We start from the raw sequence: 21,659 nt of genomic DNA, 5'->3' as shown, positions 1-21,659 counted from the left end.
TATATACAGACTTTCATATTGAAGTTGCAAATAGCGGTCGTTATTAGAATCTTATGAATCTCCTTAACTTCTCCAGAATGATTAATGATCGAATAAACTGTGATAAAAGTTTGTTCAAAGAGCCCAACAATCGATGGTCTGCACCACGATGAATTACTTCGTCGTGCGGTTGAGTGAGCGATTGAAATACAGCTGCGATAACGCAATGGAAACGCTAATTTAATTACTTGCAAATGGTTTCTTCCGGATATTTTGCAGCAAGGCGATTGGAATTCGTTGATCGAAAACGAGAAGCAGACTTTATTTGAAACGACAGTTTTTTATCCTTTTCCTCTTTCCATCTTCAATATTCTGCATTCGTGTTTTTTGCTCTCTCTCTCTCTCTCTCTCTCTTTCTCTCTCTCTCTCTCATTTTCTTAATACTCAACAATACAAGTGACTCGTTGACTATCAAGTAAAACGACTCGGTATATAATTATAGATTATTAAATAATAAAATGAAAATATTTAGATAAAACAACATTATAGAAATTTGCAAAATTAATAAGCAATTATTAATATATAACATCTTTTTTTGTTGAATTATTGTTTTCATATAATGTATATATCTACAAAACATTGTATAATAATCTCTTTAATAATTCACAAATAATTTTCGTACTGTAAAAATATTTTGGTTCTAAACTATGACGTTTTAATGCGAGTCGATGTCAAGTATTTTCTGGACTGTACTGCACTGCACTGCACTGCACTGCACTTGACTGCAGTGCACTGCACTGGACTGCAGTGCATTGCTAATGCAGTAGTAGTGTAGTGCAGTGCAGTGCAATGCAGTTCACTACAGTGCAGTACAATGCGGTGCAGTGTAGTACACTGCACTGCACTTCACTACTTCTAGTTTATTATAGACTACCTGAGTTAAGTGTGTCTTGTAGTGTTTCCTTTGGCAGAACATGAAAGACATTCTGTCGGACGCAGATAATAAATTCACCATTGAATCGTGAGATTTGTCGGTTACGCGTTTTCCTTTGTACTCGATTTTGAGACACGTTTCTGGACATATTTTTTTTTCTTCCACGTTATCTGCGGTTATCATTCTATTCCGAACATTACGTTATAGAAGAGAACAACTGAATATTTGAATGCATGTCTATGTGCCGCTTCTTCTAGAAGAATAATTGATGTCAACTATATTTATTTGTGATCGAAGCTCGCGAAGAGCAGGCGCATGGAAGAACTTATATACGAGCGCACGTCTATTCTACTACGAAGTTATAAAAGTTACAATATTATCGGCGCGGAAGAGAGTTAAAAGTGTAAGAAGAACAAAGCGGTCCACAATGGTGCCCCTTGATATCGAGCCACGTAAACTCTATTGATTCGTGATCGCTGAACGGTTCCCAGGCAGCGCTTTTTCATCCGATCTTAGAATAAAAACTTTCTTTTCGGGTAAAGTTTCGAGCGATAGCCAAACAACCGATTTTCCATCGTGTCGTTGTTTGCTTTACCATCTTAGGGAGTTACTTGGCGTTACTTGGCGATGGTTTTCATGCTCGTCTGACTCGTGATCGATCTCTCGATATTTTGTAGACGCGGCGCCTAAAAGCCAGGCGTCTGTGGACTGCATATTAACGCAATCCGTAATGCGCCGAAAATAAGATTAATGTGCGATAAACTCAAGATAATCGTTAATTATAAAATGAACTTTTTATCGAAAAGTTTCGCTTTTTATTATTACTTTTGTCCCGTGAGTATTACAATGAAATATCATTCGATTATCACGATTGCTGTTGATTGCATTCGAATCTGAGGTTTGAACGCATATTCCTGCATCCACGAAAAAGAATTCCGTATCCGAACTCTTATTATTCCTTGATTTATCTAAATAAAATCGATGAGACAATCGTGTTTATTATTAACAGGGGAATATTATACTCTTAGATGGAAAATTCTTAAACAAAAATCTAAAACAAAACGATCTTAAACGTCGATTTTCAAAAGTCTTAACTTAAAGGGATTCCTCTTCATTGAAGACTCAGGAACATCTTTAGATGGATATTCCTACATGAGTAAACTTTTCTACTACGTCAAGGTAGAAATTCGGTCGGGGATTATGAAACAGTTAATCATTGATAACTGTGCATACGAAGGAAATTACTACACATTCAATTACAGATAGCATAACGAGTAATTGGAAATTTCAACACTGATCTCATATAATCCATTCCATTTTGATAATTAAAGAGTAAACAAATCTGATTATTAATATTATGCCTTTTTGTGATAAAAAGCAATTCTTTAATAAGATATAAATATGTAAGCACGATAGAAGAAAATAAAAGATATACTTTTATACAACAAAATTGACGTGCTCTAATTTTTAAGATAAAATATGATATGTATGGATATGTGTGTATATGTGTACAGCTTTGGTAAAAAATATTACATATCCACATTTTTTTATCATTAATTTAAAATATCATAAATAATTTTTTTAAATAAAACATTAAATAGTGATTAATAAGGTGCTTATATTGTTTTACCAAGGCTGTATGTGTGACTGTTCGAGTAAATAAAGATTCATTAAAGAAACGAAAATGTCGAAAATTTATACACGGAGAGAATTTTCTTTTCATATTTACTTTAAAAATAGTCATAGTGTAATACAATATTTAAAAAATTTTTACCATGCACTTCAATAAAATTAATCAAACTTATTTTATACTTTATCGTAGTTTATTAACGAATGAGAGAGATTTATCATCAAAATTCTTCGAAGTACAATGTTGTTCCATAACTATCATATTTTCAGGATAAACTAAGAAAAAATATAGTTTTTGTAACAATAAATGATTTAGTTAATACAGAAAGTAGGAATTTTATAATTGTTCCAATGTATGCAAAAGATGCAACTTTTCTTATCTTACATGACGGGCGGTAAATAAAATTACTCTCCGCGATTTCATCCGTGCGAACAGGGCGAATAAGTGCACCTACTGTAAATTCAACAGCAACCTTTATATTATAATTACTGAAATATTGTAAATAGAAATTTACAGCTCACCTTATTCGAGCGAATTAATTTCAACGATACTTTATAATAATGCAACGCGCTTGCGATGCTTCTTTACAATTTATTTATTAGGGATAAATTTAATTATTTTTATAAGACGTACAGGCGCCCGATTTATTTAGTATAGAAATCTAGTTTTTATATACAATTCTTTCTCTGCTTCCCATATCCATAATTCAGAAATGAAAAATTGGAAATTATATATTCTGAATTACATTGATAAATTTTATTATACCAAATTTATTTTATTGTACAATTTTACATACTAAAGAAGTTGAACTTTTTTTAACCCTTTATGAATGGGTGACTTGTAATTGCATTATTTTATTTTGGAAACGACTCAATTCGATTTGTATGAAACTCGGCTTATGGATTAATTTAATAGTGCTTTATTTGAATCTTGAAATTAAAAATAAAAAATAGTCCAATATGGCGAATAAAATTTTAAGAAAATATCATAAAACTAGGTTTTAAAGAATTTTTAATTGCAAAATATATATATAATAACATCAATTTTTTCCACTTTATTTAAAGTTCATCAACACTACGTAAATAGTTAGTATTCATTTCCAAACTGATTTTCAAATTCTAATTATAAGTCATGTGACACTCGATTCTTTATTGGAAGATCTTTTCGAAATTCAACATTTACATTTATGCTACATTCCAACTCAGTGATACCAATAAACTAAACCGAGTTTTATATAATCATATTATTTTTTTAAAATTAGAATTTTAAAATTTTGCGACCAGAATCGAATTCAATAGTCCAATAAACTCTTAAAAAAACAATATCTTTGAGTTTTTTATTAAAAAGTTCCTGCTATCAAAAAGACAGAAATAATTTTTCTGAATAACACAAACCATAAAATATTTACGTTTATTCTATGTGTAATTTAAGAGAGAAGATATATGTTACAAATAATATTTGTGTCACAATGTTTCTATTTATGATAATACGTATTTTACAAATATTGTCGTAATGATTATAATCTTTATAAATTATTTTTTTCAAAAGGCATGTAAATTCTCTTAAAGTCTCTAAATGCTCTATGTCGTTCGTAATTGAGCGATTTCTTCCGTACGTGCGGATGTCTTAGTAACCTGACTCACAAAGGAGAATACTTTTGGCTTTATTACGAGAATAAATCGGACCGATCAGGAACGATATTTCTCGATACAGAAAGCTGACGCGAATATTCTTCCACACAGGGACTTCATTCCGCATGAACGATGCCGCTAGGCAGAAATCAACAGACTTTATCCGGGATGTTCGGAATCCGATTATATCCACCCTGTCAATTTCTTCCATCCCTGCAACCTTCACAATCTGTATACGCTGCTTTCTTTTTTTTTCTCTTGAGATAACTGGTCACGAGAAGGTGAAATTTAATGCGAGAAATTGGAAAGACATATACGAAAAAATTGGAATCGATATTATATTGTTTTTTTATTAATATCTTATTAATTTTATTTTGATTATTTTTTATTGGTACGCCTGATAATTCATTTTTTTCTTTCTATCTATTTATATTTAATGTTTAAAATCTGTAAAACGGACATTAATTATATAAGCATTACTTGGTTTCGTCAAACTACGCTCATTTATAAACAAAAGCCATATAATAAAAATTGATCTTTACCTTCATATTACGTCATTACTTTATTTATTATAAAAATGAAATCAGTTTATTTATAAATAAATTATTAATGCCACCGCAGAACCGTTTTCAACGTGGGCGCGGTAATAATCTGCAAATTAACGCTAGAAATTATTAATTTCCCAGGTTCTGCTCACGACACCAGTGCGGTCGATGCATTTATTATGGTATAATGACATCGTCAGTCCATTTCGCAAAGATTTCCCAAGAGCGCGAAGCTTCTCGTTTCGCCAACGCACAAAATCTGCCACTCTTGGATATAGTGCTGTCAGCGTTACAGCTATCCCTCTTTGTAACACAATCTACATCGAATTGTATTTCCAACGAAGTTGAACAGCAATTTTCTGTCAATCGACACTCGTTCGCCCTGTGAGAAAATGCATTATCTGTAATTGTAGTCCCATTGCATATCGCGGACACGTATATCTAATGGCGTATATGTTTCGTCATGAATAAAATAATCCTTGCCGGTGGAAACCTTTGCGAGTAGTCTCTTCACTACGGTGAAAATATTCATATTTCATGTGACTTCGAGATTATCTCAAAGCGCCACATTAATGTATAAAATTCTCCGAACAACGTATCAATAAAATATCATGAATACTTGCGAGATTTCGCAAGCTACTTAAGTATTATACTCCAAAAGTTTATGATGAGGTTCACTTTAAAGAAAAATAAATGAAAGGCAACATAAAAATTGAATTAGAAAATATATTTTTGAAGAAATAAATTTTGAATCGAACGTCGTCTATGGTATGAAGTGCGATCCATAATTGACCAGTAAATGAAATTGATTTTAATCAAGATTCTCATTCAATAATTAATGTGGTTCGTGCAATTTTTTCATTATTTCCCAAGCTAGCTTTGTGGTATTAATATGACATTAACTGTTGGAGCGGATGTCACGTGACATTTTCGAGGATGCATCAACCAGAGTGCATGTCCGCGGTTAGTCACGTTCTTGCATTGACTCCCCTTCAATTTATTCACTTATCGCGACATGACGGGGGCATCGTGGGCCGCATATTAACGATGAACATCTCGCCTCGAATAGAACGAGAATTCACGCGGACATTGCATCCGGTCGTCTGCTCCGAAGCGGGAATTTTAAGCTTGAGAGGCTTTTTAAGCTTGTAAACGAGATGCTCTCGGTACACGGTCTGTAACATATAATGTTAATATAACTTTGCCTGTAATGCGGTAATGCGGAAACCCGGACGCAAAAAAAAAACAGACCATCGTCGTCGCTTTCTCGAGCTTAGCTCGTGACTTTCTTATGCAACCGACGTATAATTGCAGCGCTCGAAAATGTACAACTGTACCTTTATGCGGAGTAAAACTTACGCTCTTAATCGCACAGTGAATTTATTTCGTATTGCAAAGTAAATTAAATCATCAACTTTTACGTCAGACACTTGTGTTACATGTGTGTTATAATTTTTTATTTAACACATATGAGTAATTTTAATAAAATTAATTAAATTTATTTATTTATATTTGTAACTCTAAAAATAAGTCCAGTACAAATGAAATGTCTGTTTGAGCCTCCATAATAGTAAATATATTTAAACTTGTACTCGATCTCATCAACTATCACATTGAAAAAAACTCAAATCCAGATTCGAAACATCTGTAATTAACTTTATTTGATGAGTACATTTCAATTGTTTGTCTTATGAACCATTTACATGGATATTTTATTTGTACTGAATTAATTCATTGTTTACTTTTATTACTCCTATTGCTACAGCTTTCCTTTTCATTGATTTCAGTACAAAGTTTATAAGCTATAATGTTATTGAAGCTACACAGATAGCTTCGACAAACTTTAACAACTGTAGACCAAGTTATATTACAACATGGAATATATTATATCAGATCAAGAGTTGAGAAATTTTGGACTAAAAACGCGTTAACTCAGAGAACCAATCTCTGAGCGAAACTACTTTAACGGGTCTTCCGGTCTGTCACCATAAGTCATTAATACCTGTCCACCAGACGATATATGCAACACGTGCGACTCCATTCGCTGTGATTTATGCAACACCATGCTCGGTATTACTTTTGCCACTCTGATTTATTTCGGTCCTTTTCTTCGTGAGCCTGTAAAGGCTGGTACGTCAGTGTCCATGAATCATGCACGCTATTATATACAGCCGAACAATAGTCTTAAAAAAATAAAAACAAATTCACGTTCTCTCGATGAGCACGTTCGTCGAACTTCCATAGGCACCTGTTGGGACCGTCTGCAAAATCATTCTTCGTATCCGCACCTTCCGCTCACGCGAGCGACAAGAATATCCGCTACTCGAAGTTCGTCGAAGAACAAGCATGTTCTGTGGAAACATTGAATGCTGTTCAAGAACATGACAAATGGGATGTCTTAAAGTCTTCGTGGTCGTGTAAACATTTGACAAGAAACTGAGATACGATCCAAGAATGATCCTGTATCTATCTCATTTTCTCATTTACCTTTGTCAAAGATTATCTTGCTTAGCAACGCACATTCATTAATAATCACTCGCTAATTAGAAAGCTGTCTGCGCATGTTAAGAAAATATGTAGATATATCTACAAGAGAGAGAAGCGTATAATCTTTGCAAAAAGTGATTAAAATTGAAAATTTATACTTTCTATAGGAAAATAATGTTATATGCATGCAAGAAAATTAGATCAATAAGATCAATATATTTATATTTAACAATAAAAGTATATTTATAATTTAAATAGTTCATTTTTTTATATTGAAAACTTTTTATGTCTATTTCTCTTAACTTTTTATATCTACTTCTCTTACAGAAATAATTCTGAATTCTAAATCGCCACTTTTATATTATTGCCGCTTTTATATTTAACTTTTTATATTATTTTCAAATATAGTATAAAGAATAATTTTTTTCTAATTTTTTTTCATTTTGTTAAAAAAATAAAGAAAATTTCATTAATCTCTTCTCATATTTTTTTTATTTTTATCTTAATTCTTTTAATAAGATAAATTAATGATTCTACCGATGATATATGCTGTGATTTCTTCAATCTACGTGAAGTGCATTTTAAAAAATACAGAAAAACGAGAGGAAAGAGTGCGCACAGTGAGTAAACAAAGGATTAGCTAACTTGTGCATTTATTACAATATCGTGCACCTCGTGCTCATCGATATACACGATATAACGGTTATCGGATACTTTGGCACTTTGAAACAGACTTATTATTCAATCAGAAGTGAATATGGTGGCATCTGATTTGACTGACAATTACATTTCAAATTGCTCTCTAAATTGGCCTGTGTAATTGCACCCCCAAGATGTAATTAAACCGATAGCCGTTTCCGCGGGTTTCTCCAGAAGATCTAATGGTAATTTCGTGCAACTGCTCTGTCAGCGGACCTTACTACAGCAATCGTGAATCAGCATTTGATTCATGTATTTGCATTCTCCTTCTAAAAGAAGGCATTTAACTTCATTCCAAATAATAGTTTTTTAAAAACTGGGTACGCGTCATGTTTGAAGTGTTATGTATAAATAACTCTAGATTTGGATAATAAAAATTATGCTATTTTTCATATCAGGTCTTATTATTTTTGCATAATTTTTTGGTTTTGATTAGTTACCTGCAAAATGTAGACCATATTTGGCTATTATATGAATATATATTTATATAAGTAACATTTCACAAAAAGATTAGAGAGAAAATGTAACTTATTGGAATATTATTATTCATATACTCATATAATTGCTTCACAATGATATCGACTATCTATTGAGAATACGAATATGAACGTTAATATGATATTCATTTTCTTTTCTATACATCTCATTTTCTATACATTTCCTCTTTTTGACTACATAATCTCGTTTCAATGTTATAATGCCCTACATAACTTTATACACACGCGTATAAGTCTTAATATTTGGGAACTATAAACAGATATAAAATTACACTTTTATATGATCTCATATTGCATTTCTCATTTCTACGTTTAAAACTATGACCTTTTTCCCTGCGCAAATTATATTTATACTGCTTCATAAGTACTGTAATGTAATACGATAATAGGTCTGTTTTTATTGCTGCACTTTCTGAACTGGTACACAATACAGTAAGTTGAAGTGAAACAAATATAACGTTTGTTTCATTTCGACTTATTGCGCCGGTTCAGAATGCAGTAAAAAACAGATCTAATGTAACATGAGAAGCTCATTACAAATAGAAATATAAAATCATAATCATATGAAGAGAATACAACCACAATTTATTACGTAACGCGTTATTCTAGAAATGCAAATTAGTTGACATTTTTTTCTGAATTTAGCATCGACTTTTCTTGTAATAAATACAATACAAAGAACATCGTACTTATCATGTTAATCTTACACATGTAATCTACATTGTGTTGCATCTTTTTGAGCTGATCAAGAATCCTTCAACAATCTTAACGCTAATGTTATAGCTATTAGACTACAAACATAATGTAATTATATCATTTTAACAAACATGAAACTCATTGAGGCTTTCTTGAGTAAAGGTGCATTATCTAGCAAAGCGTAATCCGAATGCTTAATCAATTCTTTGTGCAACAAGCAATGCCTCGTACATAATGACGCGAATGCGTCCCAGAAAGCATCGTTGATTTTAACGTAAACAAGCATTTGTAGTAGCAACATCGCATTTCGACGAGAGAGATCGTGACAGAATCGGTTGGCAAGAATAAAGAGAAACTCTTTTCATAGAATGAACACGCTATTTGTCTCTTTCGCTGGCAACAAAAGGAGAAAGAGCCGGGAGACCTTGCAACTTATGCACATTCGTTGGAAGCTGCTATGATATAAATGAAGCAAAGAAGCACTACCGGAAGAAGTAATGCAGAGATATTCATCTTCCAGGATAAACGCGAATATGGAAGACAACAGACTTGTAACGATACTCTGGCCTCTTCTTCCACTGAATCGCTTTTTCTCGTCCATTGCCATCTTTTGCCGCTATCAGTCGGATTGCGACTGTCTCTTTTTCTCCGTCGTCGTTCTGCATCAAATCATTCGATAAGAGGCCAAGGAAATTTTCGTCCGATCTCGTTTAAACGAGATCTCCTCATTTTTCTCTGACCAGATCGGCCGTCGTGACGAATATCGCCTTTCATCGCGACTGGCGGAAATGGCGGCATGGAAAATCCGGCGTAAAGCTTTATGCGATTTCAGTGTCCTTCGGACAGTAAGAAGGGCGTGCGGATGATGGGATGAAAGGTGCCGCTGGTAAAGAATCGACGACATGTAAGAGGATAGTATGAGATCGGACGCGCGTTGCAGCGAAGAACGTCGCAGGAGAGATGAGAAAAGGGCGACAGAAGATGCGACAGCGAGAAAATAATGGTACGGAGGAAATCGAGAAAGAGAGGACTATGCGAGAGGAGAGATCATAGCGCGAGAAATGAAATCCGGGTGAATGCAGAAAGATGAAGAGAAGTATTGTGGAGGTGATCGAATCGAACCGGCGAAAGAGAATTGAGAGGAGGAAAGAAAAAGTAGTGAGTGGCGTTCGGCGAGTAGTATATCAGAAATTTATGGAAAGGGCAAGAAAAAGGGCGTAAAATGATACAATCTGACAGAGGAAGTAGAGAAAGTTATAAATCTGTTTTATAAATGAACAAAAACATGTTATAGAAAGCTATTATACACGGAGTTGTGTAAGTTCAATCTGTTTGAATTACCATAGCTAATTGTAAGTTATTTTTAAGTTTTTGCGATAGTATACGCGAAATAATGAGAGAAGTTGATTGTCGAACTTTAGAGAGTTATCCTCTTAATTACGTTAAGGTTAAAGAAAAAAAGAAAATATGTGATCGTAGATTTGGAAAAAAGTTGCTGGAAGAAACAATTGTGCAACAAAAGGTAATAAAAACGTGATAAATATTATATTTTAGCCAGTAAAATATATCATTAAAAAGTTAATTTATGATTAATCTGATGTTTCATTCATGATATCATCATAGATGAAGCCTATTAGATAAACATTAGATAACATCAGGTTAAGCTTAATCACAAGTTAAAACAATAAAAAACCGGACCTTAACAATTTTTGTATACTTGTAAAAATGATGAAAATTAATCCGAGAACGACCCATCGGATTTAATTTTCGTGTATAATAAAGGACTGGAAAATCATGTACATCATACACTAAGGTTTACGGAATGTTATATACGGTCGAATGATATGCAGTCGTTATTAAGCGTTATTATTATTATACAAACTCTCAATATTATGCAGCGTGTTTGTACGCACGCTTACATAGCAGGCCGCTTACATTGCTATGTAGATTTTTAGTATATATCGTACTGTTGAGTGAACATATGTTCACAAGTGTTTATGAGTGCCTGCAAAATCCAGTACAAGATGTATGAGTGCGTTCCATTTGTTCCATATACACGTGAACAATTCGCTATTCGCGTCCAAAGCTATCGGCCTATTGGTAATATCGTTTGTAGCGTAGTTTGATCATCGTGCTCAGCGATACGCACACACATACATATATATATATATATATACACGCGTATGTGGTATCAAACAATTCCTAGTTAAAATAGCGTTGTTCGGTTGTGAGTGTATAAGCGGCAAGAGCGAGATAGATACAAACGCGGAAGCAAATACAGATAATTTAAATATGCTTTAATTAAAGTCTGCAATTTTTGCGTTTCTATAATAGTATATCGGTATAACTATACAATGCAATATCTTTGTTCCTTTTTTCAAAAAAATAATTCGGTGAAAAAGGCTAACGATTACGACTCGCAATGTCGTTTTGCATAGCAAGTATGATAGGAAGAAAGCGAAAACGTCCAATATCTCGTGTCCACATATCGATAACTTATTTTTATATTCGCATACCATTATCGAATGTAATAGATTTCATGAAACTTTCTGCTTTGATATGATTGTATCAATTGTCGCAACGTTTTGGACAATAGTTCTTCGCGTTGTGCGTCATTTGAGAGAATACTCGAGTAATATTGTATTTAGATTTTATTATTTGTAATTGAAAATTATAAAAATATCTTTATGAGAGTATTTATACATATTATTAACTTTTACAGGACGGGAAAGCCATTTTAGCAACTGAAATAGTATATTTTGAGGCAAGAAATACAATAAAATAATGAATCTTAAGGAAATATTGTAACATTTAAAAAATACACCTTTAGAGTTTAAACAATGCAGCATACAAACTTTATAATTTCGCATTTAATCTGAATGTCTGTTCTATTGTCTATCTGCAAGATTTTTCAGAAACGTTTTAATTTTTTCAAATTCTGTTTTCGGCAATTGATATCCAAGAGTCTTAAATTCACCGAGCCAAAGTATAAGCCAAATCAGTTGATCATAAAGGGATGAAAAGTCAATTTTAAAGAAGTTCTTTCAACAATCTTTTTCAACAAATTTTTCGCTGCACTATTTACAAGGAAAAGAATTCAAGTGTTCTTCTTCGATTTTGATAAGAATTTAATATGTTGTTTTGTAGACAAAGATAAGAAATACTTTTTTTTATACATGCTCTATCGCACTTTTAAGAGATGATACATCCTTTAGAAAAAAAATGGTTTTTTCTTTCAAAGTGAATACCATCGAAACTACAAAAAATAGAAAAAATGTTTCAAATAAAAGTAAAAAATAGTTTCAAGAGTATTTTATAATAACAATTTAAAAAATTTTGTTTAAATAAGAAAATTTTTATTTATAAACAAGAAAAATTCAAAACAATTTTTTTTAATTGTAATGATTAAGTTCTCTGGCTAAAACTATTCAACTTTTACTTCAAATATTTTTTCTCTCTCTTATAGTTTTGATGATATTTATTTCAAAAGAAAAATGATTTTTTTTTTAAGGGGTATTCACTCCTTAAAAATAGAACTGTGATAGAACTCGTATAAAAAAATGTCCTTTATTTTCGATTTCAAAACAACATATTAAAAGCTCATCAAAATTGAAAGAGAATACTTGAGTACTTTTCCTTGTTAGTTATATTCTTTGTAAAGACTTTATTGTAACTTTTCAAAGTGTCACGTTTAAACGAATAGAATCATCGCAATATATATAAACTTTATTAATTTTATATTTGTTATGAAGAGATGTTGCGTTTCTTGTGAAACTGATAATGAAATTATAATTATTTTACATAATATCTTCCTTCGTACGTCATGTGCATATTAATTACAACCAGACTGTCGTAGTACTACTTTGCAAGTAGTAACAAAACTTCGTAATCAGGAAGATGTTTACTTCCATAAAGAAATAATTAAAATGCAAATGCATGCTTGGAACTTACTGTTATAAAATATGAAAATAACTTCCGTGTACCTTAAGATATAATAAAGCTATAACTCAATAAAAATTTGTTTGGAAAATCAGAACCAACAGAATAAATTTCAATTTCTTAATCGTTTAACTGTGCATAACTCTATTTTAGAAAAAAATATCTGCGTTTTCTGAACGGCAAAGAGATGACACGCAAGTAGCAATTAAATCATCCTTAATTATTCATTTATAAAATGAATTTGTATTTAAAAAAATTTCTCCACTAACAATATTTAATTATACATTCATTGCTTGCTAAGTTGAATGGCGTGCCATTTTGAAATATTAAACCAATGTGTAACAATATGTATCAAAATATAAAGCTGTAATACATCAGATAGTTTAGAAATTATGCAAAGATTATATTAAAAAATGAAAGAATATTGAGATTTAGAATTTTCACAGCACAGTCTACTTCGGCTATTTTTTGCGTTCGTAACTGTATTTTTCGCGTTGGTTCAATAGAAACGAGCAATGTTTCGATTTTTCTACTAAAACATTCGCTGATAGTGTGCTTGAAGAATATTACGCGATCGTGCACGCGCGAGAGAACGATGATCTGGTTCACTCTGACGCGGCATTGACGGTAAGCTGGCTGCTGGAAGGCCAGATGATAGGACATACGACTCTCGATAGCGCGATCTTCGGAACTTTGAAGCTTTGGGAGCATGATCGAAAGCCATTGTGTCTCCCACCGACTGTCTCAATGGCGTCGGATTGGATCAAAGAGGCTCGTGGGGAATAGGCATGTTTACATACGCCCGTGTATGTACCAGCCCACGGTATATTCGAGTAAACCGATCCACATCGATACCCGCCAATGCTTAAGAGGTTTAAACGGTATTGGTATTCCAAATCTCTTTCTCTTTCCCTTCTTCTCTTCTTTTTTTGTCTCTCTCTCTCTCTTCTGTATTAATCTGCACATATATATTTTCTTTTTTCCCTTATATCTTTCCACTGAAGCAGAATAAAAATTACGCCGGAATCTCTTTCAGTACGATACTTTCAATATCGTTGAAATAATATCGTTGCTTATGTGTAGGTAATTTAATATAGTACAGTAAGATAATTGATATTTCTTATAATTGTATATTATATATAATTCTTGGATGAATAAAATGATGGAATTATATATAAATTTGTTTCCCTGTTTTGTTCTTTGTCTCTGATTTATAAAAAATTTATAATAAAAGTATCACATAAAGTTATCTTTTATCTAATAAAAATTTTTTCTCTGTTTCAGGTATGTAATGAAGATTTGCAATTGATTCATTAAATAAGATGATCTGGTGAGAGTTAATAATTATAATCTATATTTGTCTATTAATTTTAATTTATCTATTATTACTTATTCAATATTTTTACAAAGCTAATTGCAAATAAGGCAATACACTTATAACACTTATAAATTGAGCGACAATAATCCAATCAATTTCAAAATGTCTTAAACGTTTTATCTGGAAAAAATACATAATATATGTGTATATTGATTTATTTATTTAAAAATGCGAATCAATAGAGAAAGAAAGATATGTACCTGGGTGACAAGCTGACATTATTTGTCATCAATCATTTTGACTTCAATATGACATCATTCTCTTATTTCAAAAGTGATGCAATTTAGAAAATCTGATTTTCGAATTATTATTATGAATGAATTAAATAAACTAATTAAATTAACTTATCAAACATCAAAAAATTAACTAATTTAACTTCTTTTTTGGAAAATCATCAAAAATTGTCATAACTTATAAAAATAGATGAGTTTGAGAGTTTTTTAAAACGAAAATGATAAAAATGACATTTAATTGATTTGAATTAAGAATATTCTCTTTGTACATTATTGGAATAGTCAATAATTTCTGTCAAATTGAAAAATAATTTTTCATCTTTTCTAAAAAAAAGAAATATTTTTTACATGAAATAATATTTTTTAGTTATTAGTAGTAATATTTTGTGTTACTTTTTAAATAAGAAAACGTCAAAACCCATAAGAAAAAGTATATTCCAATAAACTGATTAACTAATCAGTAATTGATAGTATTTCATAAGTTACTGATTCGTTAATTAGTTTATTGAAACACTTTTTGTCAAGAGAACAACAAATAACGTCAGATTATTACTTGGCCAAATAATAATCTAACGTTATTTGTTGTTCTCTTAAAAATTGATTAAAATAATAATATTGCTATAAGTATATAACATGTGATTGTTGTCCTGTGAATGTTGAGAATTTAGTTCTGCCACATTAAATTGGCTTAGCAAAAGTGAATAGTAAAATCTCTTTCCGCTGCATTGTGCGAATATTTCTCAGAGGACTCAATCTTTGAAAGAATTTTCTTATTCTTCAGTAGATGTAAAAATGCTCGTAGAATGTAAAAAAAATGTTGCTGGTTTGACGTACAATGTGATACAAGAAAGCATATCGATCATCAAGTGAGAGACAAGTTCGACAATCACGTCCATTGTTAGATGAAACCAAATTTGACAACCACTGTCTCTGCGGCAAGCTCGATCGTCTTCCGCAACGAGAAGTGTTTTACGAACCTTTATCAGTGTCGATATCGAACGCCAAGCATCGCCCGTATAACACATATTGATTTTTTCTCTATTCCCTATCCCATAATCCTCCGGCTTTCTTCTATCTACTTCCCTGCGCATGTTTTTCTCGACTTCCGACTGATTGCCGGTTTTCAATTCCGCGTCGCGTTTCCGTTCACTTAATCGGTTTTAATTACGGTATTAGGTAGCCTACGGTGGAAAACCGATCCTAGTTAGGCTGCCATTCATCGTGCGATGCAGAGCTGATTCTCGCTTCATTTTGTGGAGTATTCGGCAGTATTAGTTTCCACGACTTGTCAATTTATCGCTTGTCGAATTCATTACATTTCACGCATTCACTATGAACGTTCGAATATCTATCTGAGCAACTCGAAAAAATACTTCTTTTTTAAAAATTCAGTTGAATTTGCAGAATAAAAATGTCTTCAATTATGAGAGAGAGAGAGAGAGAGAGAGAGAGAGAGAGAGAGAAAGAGAGAGAGAGAAGTGACAATAAAACCATATAAAGTCTTTTTAAATATTACCAACCTTTCTTTATAACTTACTTGATTTGAAATTTTAATTCTGAAATGATTGGATTATTTTAATATACAAAAAGCAAAAAAAATTCCTTAAACGTGCGACGTAGGTAAATTCACTGATATATATATTTTTTTAAACTATTTTTAAAAGTATTTTTTTCATTTGTAATTAAAAAAAATGCCATACTTCTTTCTTATATCACAAAAACTATTTTTCGACGCACGATTGAATGAACATTTGACAAATGTTCTAAAATATTTTATTGAATTTTTCTACGTTTGCTCCATTTTTGTTTGAAATGAGCTATTCAATCGTCAATGTTCGACACAGTATCTCTGATAATGATTTTGTGTGATAATGAGTCAGATAATGAGATAAATAGGTAAATTTTTTGCTTGCTCAGTGTATCAACAAAGCGCGTAAAGAAAGGACGAACTGAATGCAATCAGTTTTTATAGTTTTTTTACTAATGTTGTTTGTGCTAATACTGTTTTTACTGAATATACGCTATTTTCTGTACGTGCTTTTTTTATAATCCTCTCGCATCGCATCGAATGTTCTTTCTGTGTATGTGCATTCATGACACCGAGTAATACAATTCTCTGAAATATCAAAATGGATTATTTTATTGAAGATATCAGCTACATGTGTACTTCAAATTACTTAAGATTTTCAGTTATATAACATTTCAGAATATAAAATCAATTTTAATCGTATTACATTATTTAAATAATCGGAATTATTGATACTTGAGTACATCTCATGTGGAAAATGCACGAATATAAAGGATTTTCCTGCAAAAAGAAATTGTATCTGCTTTGCATTTTCCTTTGTGAGAGCAATGTTTATTAGTATAATCACTTATTGATACAAAATTTTATCAAAGAATTTTATTGAACAAATGATATTAATAAAAATATAAATTTAATATGATATTTTCTGTTAACAATAAAGAATATTTAATTTATTATTGAAGTGAAATGTAACACGTATTTAAAAAATATTGTAATAAAATATTACTATTAATATATTTAAAATATTAATAAATAATATATAACGAAATGTTAATATTAAAATTATTACTGTAACAAGAATTATTATAACAAAATAATTGATGCAGTTATTTTTAGCAAATTTCTCTATTTGCCAGTAACTAATATTTGCAAGTAAATCTTTTTTTGCCTACGATATATGCAATATTTCGATATTAATTATTTAGACTAATTGATCAAATCTCTCTGTGTGTGAGTTTACATATTTTAGAATTATTTTACCATGTTGTGTCAACTACCCTCATTTTGAAACCGAAGATCGAATTCCGCATTGCAGAATCTCGTTGTCACAAGCGAATTCGTAACGATATTTCAATTAATTGTGCTAACTAGCGTGATGAAGTTTGCTTTTCGTGCTATTATTTACATAATTAATTTAATGTGTTCTCTTTCACGGTTAACTTTTGCAAACATTACTTATGTGAAATTAGAACAGTCATACAAATACATTTAGCATACAAAACTCAATCAGTCCTGTTTTATAAATAACATCTCGAAAGATATGTTGCAATCTAAACAAATGCTGAACCATTTTTCTGTGTTATGCTTGGACAGAAAATACTATTGGCTCTTCTTTTCTCTCTCTCTTTTCTTTCATTCCTCCTTTTTTTCTCCGTTTCTAAAAAGACATATCACAAATCGCGTTTACCTAGCGTAACACTTTTGATATAAAAAAAAAAGGTAAATGGAGACCTGCCAGTGCATGATTTTTGCAACAGCGAATGCCTGTACAGTGTTAGCACCGTGTGAAAATATGTTTTCACCATGATACTACAGCGGTTTGTTTTCGAGCTGGGACGGCCAGCTGTGAGAGAGAAACAGTTGCTATTGTTGCTTAAAAAAATATAACAGAATTGATTACAATGCTTTTTTTTTAAATATATACAAATAAATACATTATTGCTATACTATTACTAGTTTTGGTACAATAATTAACGCTTTGTATTTAACCAGTAGTTATTTTTTTAATTCCGTTACAATTTATTATTTACTTTTCGTATTTATAATAGATGAACAAATATGAATCGTTGTATATTTTTTAACACTAGAAGTACCGAACGGTTATTGACCGTTTTTATTTTTCAGATCAATATTAATATTTTTTGTATAAAAAATAGGAGGATCTGAAATGTTTTTTATTTTTTAATAATTTTTGATAATAAATTGTTTCCTTTATTTTGATAAAATATTTGGCTTCTATTATTTTCTTTATTTTCATAGCAATTTACTTGCTTAATTCTTTTAGTGAGTTGATATTTCTAGTATAAAATATAATATTGTAAATCTCTCTCTCTCTCTCTCTCTCTCTCTCTCTCTCATATGATTAAGTAATGTTACTATTTAGTGTGCATTTTTGATATTTAAGTTTATATATAATTTCCTCGTTAAAACTGCATTTAATCATTTCTTATATTTTTAAAAAGAATCTATTTGCAATTAATTGAAAATCAGAACTTTCTGGAATCTATTAAATTCTAGCTAGGTAACCAGAATTCTGATTGATTTGATTCGTTAATTTTTTTAATCAGACGTGATCACGTCTTCATTCACAATGTGATCAGTAAGATTTAATGATGGAACATTTAGCTGTCGATATTTGTATTACATCTAGAACAATATTTCGCGTAAATAGAGTTATTAATGTGTCTCGCGTAAAATCTCGTTAGTCAGCGATTTTCGTCCGATATAGTATATCGACTATGAATTAGATTGCCTGTATTTTGTTAGCAGTTTGCAAAATTGTATTTCTCAAGATGATAATGTATCATTTGACGTCGTTGTCCGATTTGGATCGATCTATCATAGCCAAAGTGTGGACTTTTCCAGTTACAATATGCGAAATTGTTTGGAATTTTACTAGTCAAAACAACTATATAGTATTTTAATTCAATTTTTTCACTACAACTGTAAAACTGTAACTTTTTAACTACAGATTTAACATTAAAATATTCCAACATGCATACTTTTCGCAATGAGCTTTTCATGTAAATGTCATTTTGCTGAAATGGAAAAATCCAGAGAGCTAATGGTATAAAAATATTTTTATAAAAATGGATAAAATTTCAAGTTTTTTAGAATTTATAACTTTTGGTAATCAAGGTTACACTATAATGTACGTAATATTTGTATGAAAGATTTTAACTGGAATGTAATTCATTTTTTTCTATAAATACAATACATATTCACGATATATGATATCAAAAGTAAAAAAAAATGTATTCATGAATAAAATGTGTTTTGGTTAGAGATTACAGCCAATAATTGACTGAAGTGATCCTTGATTTCGTCAAATTTTATTACATTACGACCAGAGAAAGCGATTCTTTGTCGATATTATACAGACAGAAATCAATAATGATTAAATTTTTGTGGTGGGGAGAGGGTTATTATCAATTCCTAACGCTGACAAAGTATCAAACTTTATCCCTCTTCTTGACTCTTTCTGAGACTTGAGAGTCCGTTGATGCAGCTCAATGGAGCGAAAGCGCGGTGACTTTCCGCAGCTGGATGCATTATCGTACCCTCTCTCAACTACTTAAAGCCATGCGTGGAAGGATATTGAGGATAACTTTTCCCCAGCGTCCGCAAACTTTCGGTCTGCGTGGTTTGAAAGTTCTTCATGAGGGCTATCTGAAGGCTCAAGAGAGAAAGTATCTTGTTCCGATCTTTTTGGTTAAAATAATAATCATATATAATTCAGATGGAGAGATCATAAGAAAGAACTAATTGTTTATGTTCTAATAACAATAATTCAAATTTGGTAATAAATATACACAAAGAATATAATTGGCAGATTTAATGGATTCATTGTCAGCTTTGAAAGGTTAATATTTAAGTTTTATTTTAACTACAATAATAATTTCTTTAACTTGGAAGAGTTTGAGACACGCTAGAATTAAAAAAATCATTATTATAAGTAAAAAAGGAAAAATAGAGAACTAATAGAGAAGAATACTACTAGAGAACTAATAAGTGTATTTTAGTAACAATAATACGAATTTGCAGATGTAACGTAAAGAATAAAAAAATAATTTTTTCCGACACGTCAAGCTTACGACGCGATTGGACATCCGTCATTGATCCATTTTTTCTTTTCATGTTTTCTTTCTTTCTTCAAAGAAACATAATAACAATTATTTTTCTATAAAAAGGAACAAAATGTTTAAATTGTCTAGTTGAACGTTTATTAGAACTTCTTTCGTGCATTCCACGTTATTATTGTAGCGATAAGTTACGTGGAGAGAAACTTCTTAACTTTTCTTGATCTTTTCTAGCTATTTTTTTCAACGTCTAACGCGACCGTTTGTTTCCGGTCAATTCATGATAACGAAAATGAAAACAAGTCCACAATGATGATGATAACTCTGATGATCCATGCCAACTTTTTTGTTTACTTTATATTTTTAATATATATTTTTATTTTAATACTTTGAATGAATATATCTACTCGTAATATAATCATATAATGTTTAATGAATAAATATTTTTGAAAACTCATAATTTTGAATGAATATACGAATACATTTTTTTTAATGTGAAAATTTTGAATATTTGTAACATAATTATTGTACAAATTTTTCATCAAATACATCGTCTCCGATAATATATCATTAATTGGATTGCAACTTACCTTTTATAATCGAGGTAGACACAGCCATTTGAGAATTGAACGTGAGAAACCGAATTCTTTTAATTTGATCAATAAGCTGTCTCTTAATTTGATCAATAAGCAATTGTCCACGTAATCGAAACTCTAAAATAAAAAAGTATCAATACTGTAATCTCTCTCAAGTCAATGGCATGATATCATTCAACGCATGAAACTCGTTTAAGTAACGAATCGATAGTATGATATGGCTATAAGTACGACGTTAGCAATACGCAAAACGAAAGATCTCTACTGAAAGAAAAGATTGGCTACTGCAAATTAAATGGCATAGCATTTTTAATTGGCTGCAGCAGTCATTTTTTTCTCAAAATAAAGTGATGTATGTTTCATGTATCGTACAACAAGACTTTCTAAGCCTATTTAATTGATTGCAGCAGCTAATTTTTGGTTGCATTAGCCTATCCGCAATGTCAATATACGATTTCGATAGGCTAACGCAATCAAAAATTGACAACGACAAACCAATTAAAAATGCTATGTCATATTCAGCTAATTTTTTCTTTTAGTGTAAGTTCAAGCCTCGGTCGGTTCTATATCTTTTTATCACCCTCTATAGTACATCTCTAAGGAACGTTCTGAAGGATGTTTTCATCTTTCATTCATGAGAACATCTCCTGAGAACATTCCTAGGAAGATCTCTGAGATAATGTGTGTTGTATGGGACTAAGTAATTTGAAAGGTGTCACTGAGAGAGGGAGTGTCAGTTAGATTAATCGTCATTTTTTCTCAATATAAGGTAATATTTCATGTGTCGTACAACAAGGCTTTCCTATTG

Source organism: Atta colombica, unplaced genomic scaffold (assembly GCF_001594045.1).
Source record: "Atta colombica isolate Treedump-2 unplaced genomic scaffold, Acol1.0 scaffold252, whole genome shotgun sequence".
NCBI lineage: Eukaryota > Metazoa > Arthropoda > Insecta > Hymenoptera > Formicidae > Atta > Atta colombica.
This window is presented reverse-complemented; position numbering follows the sequence as displayed.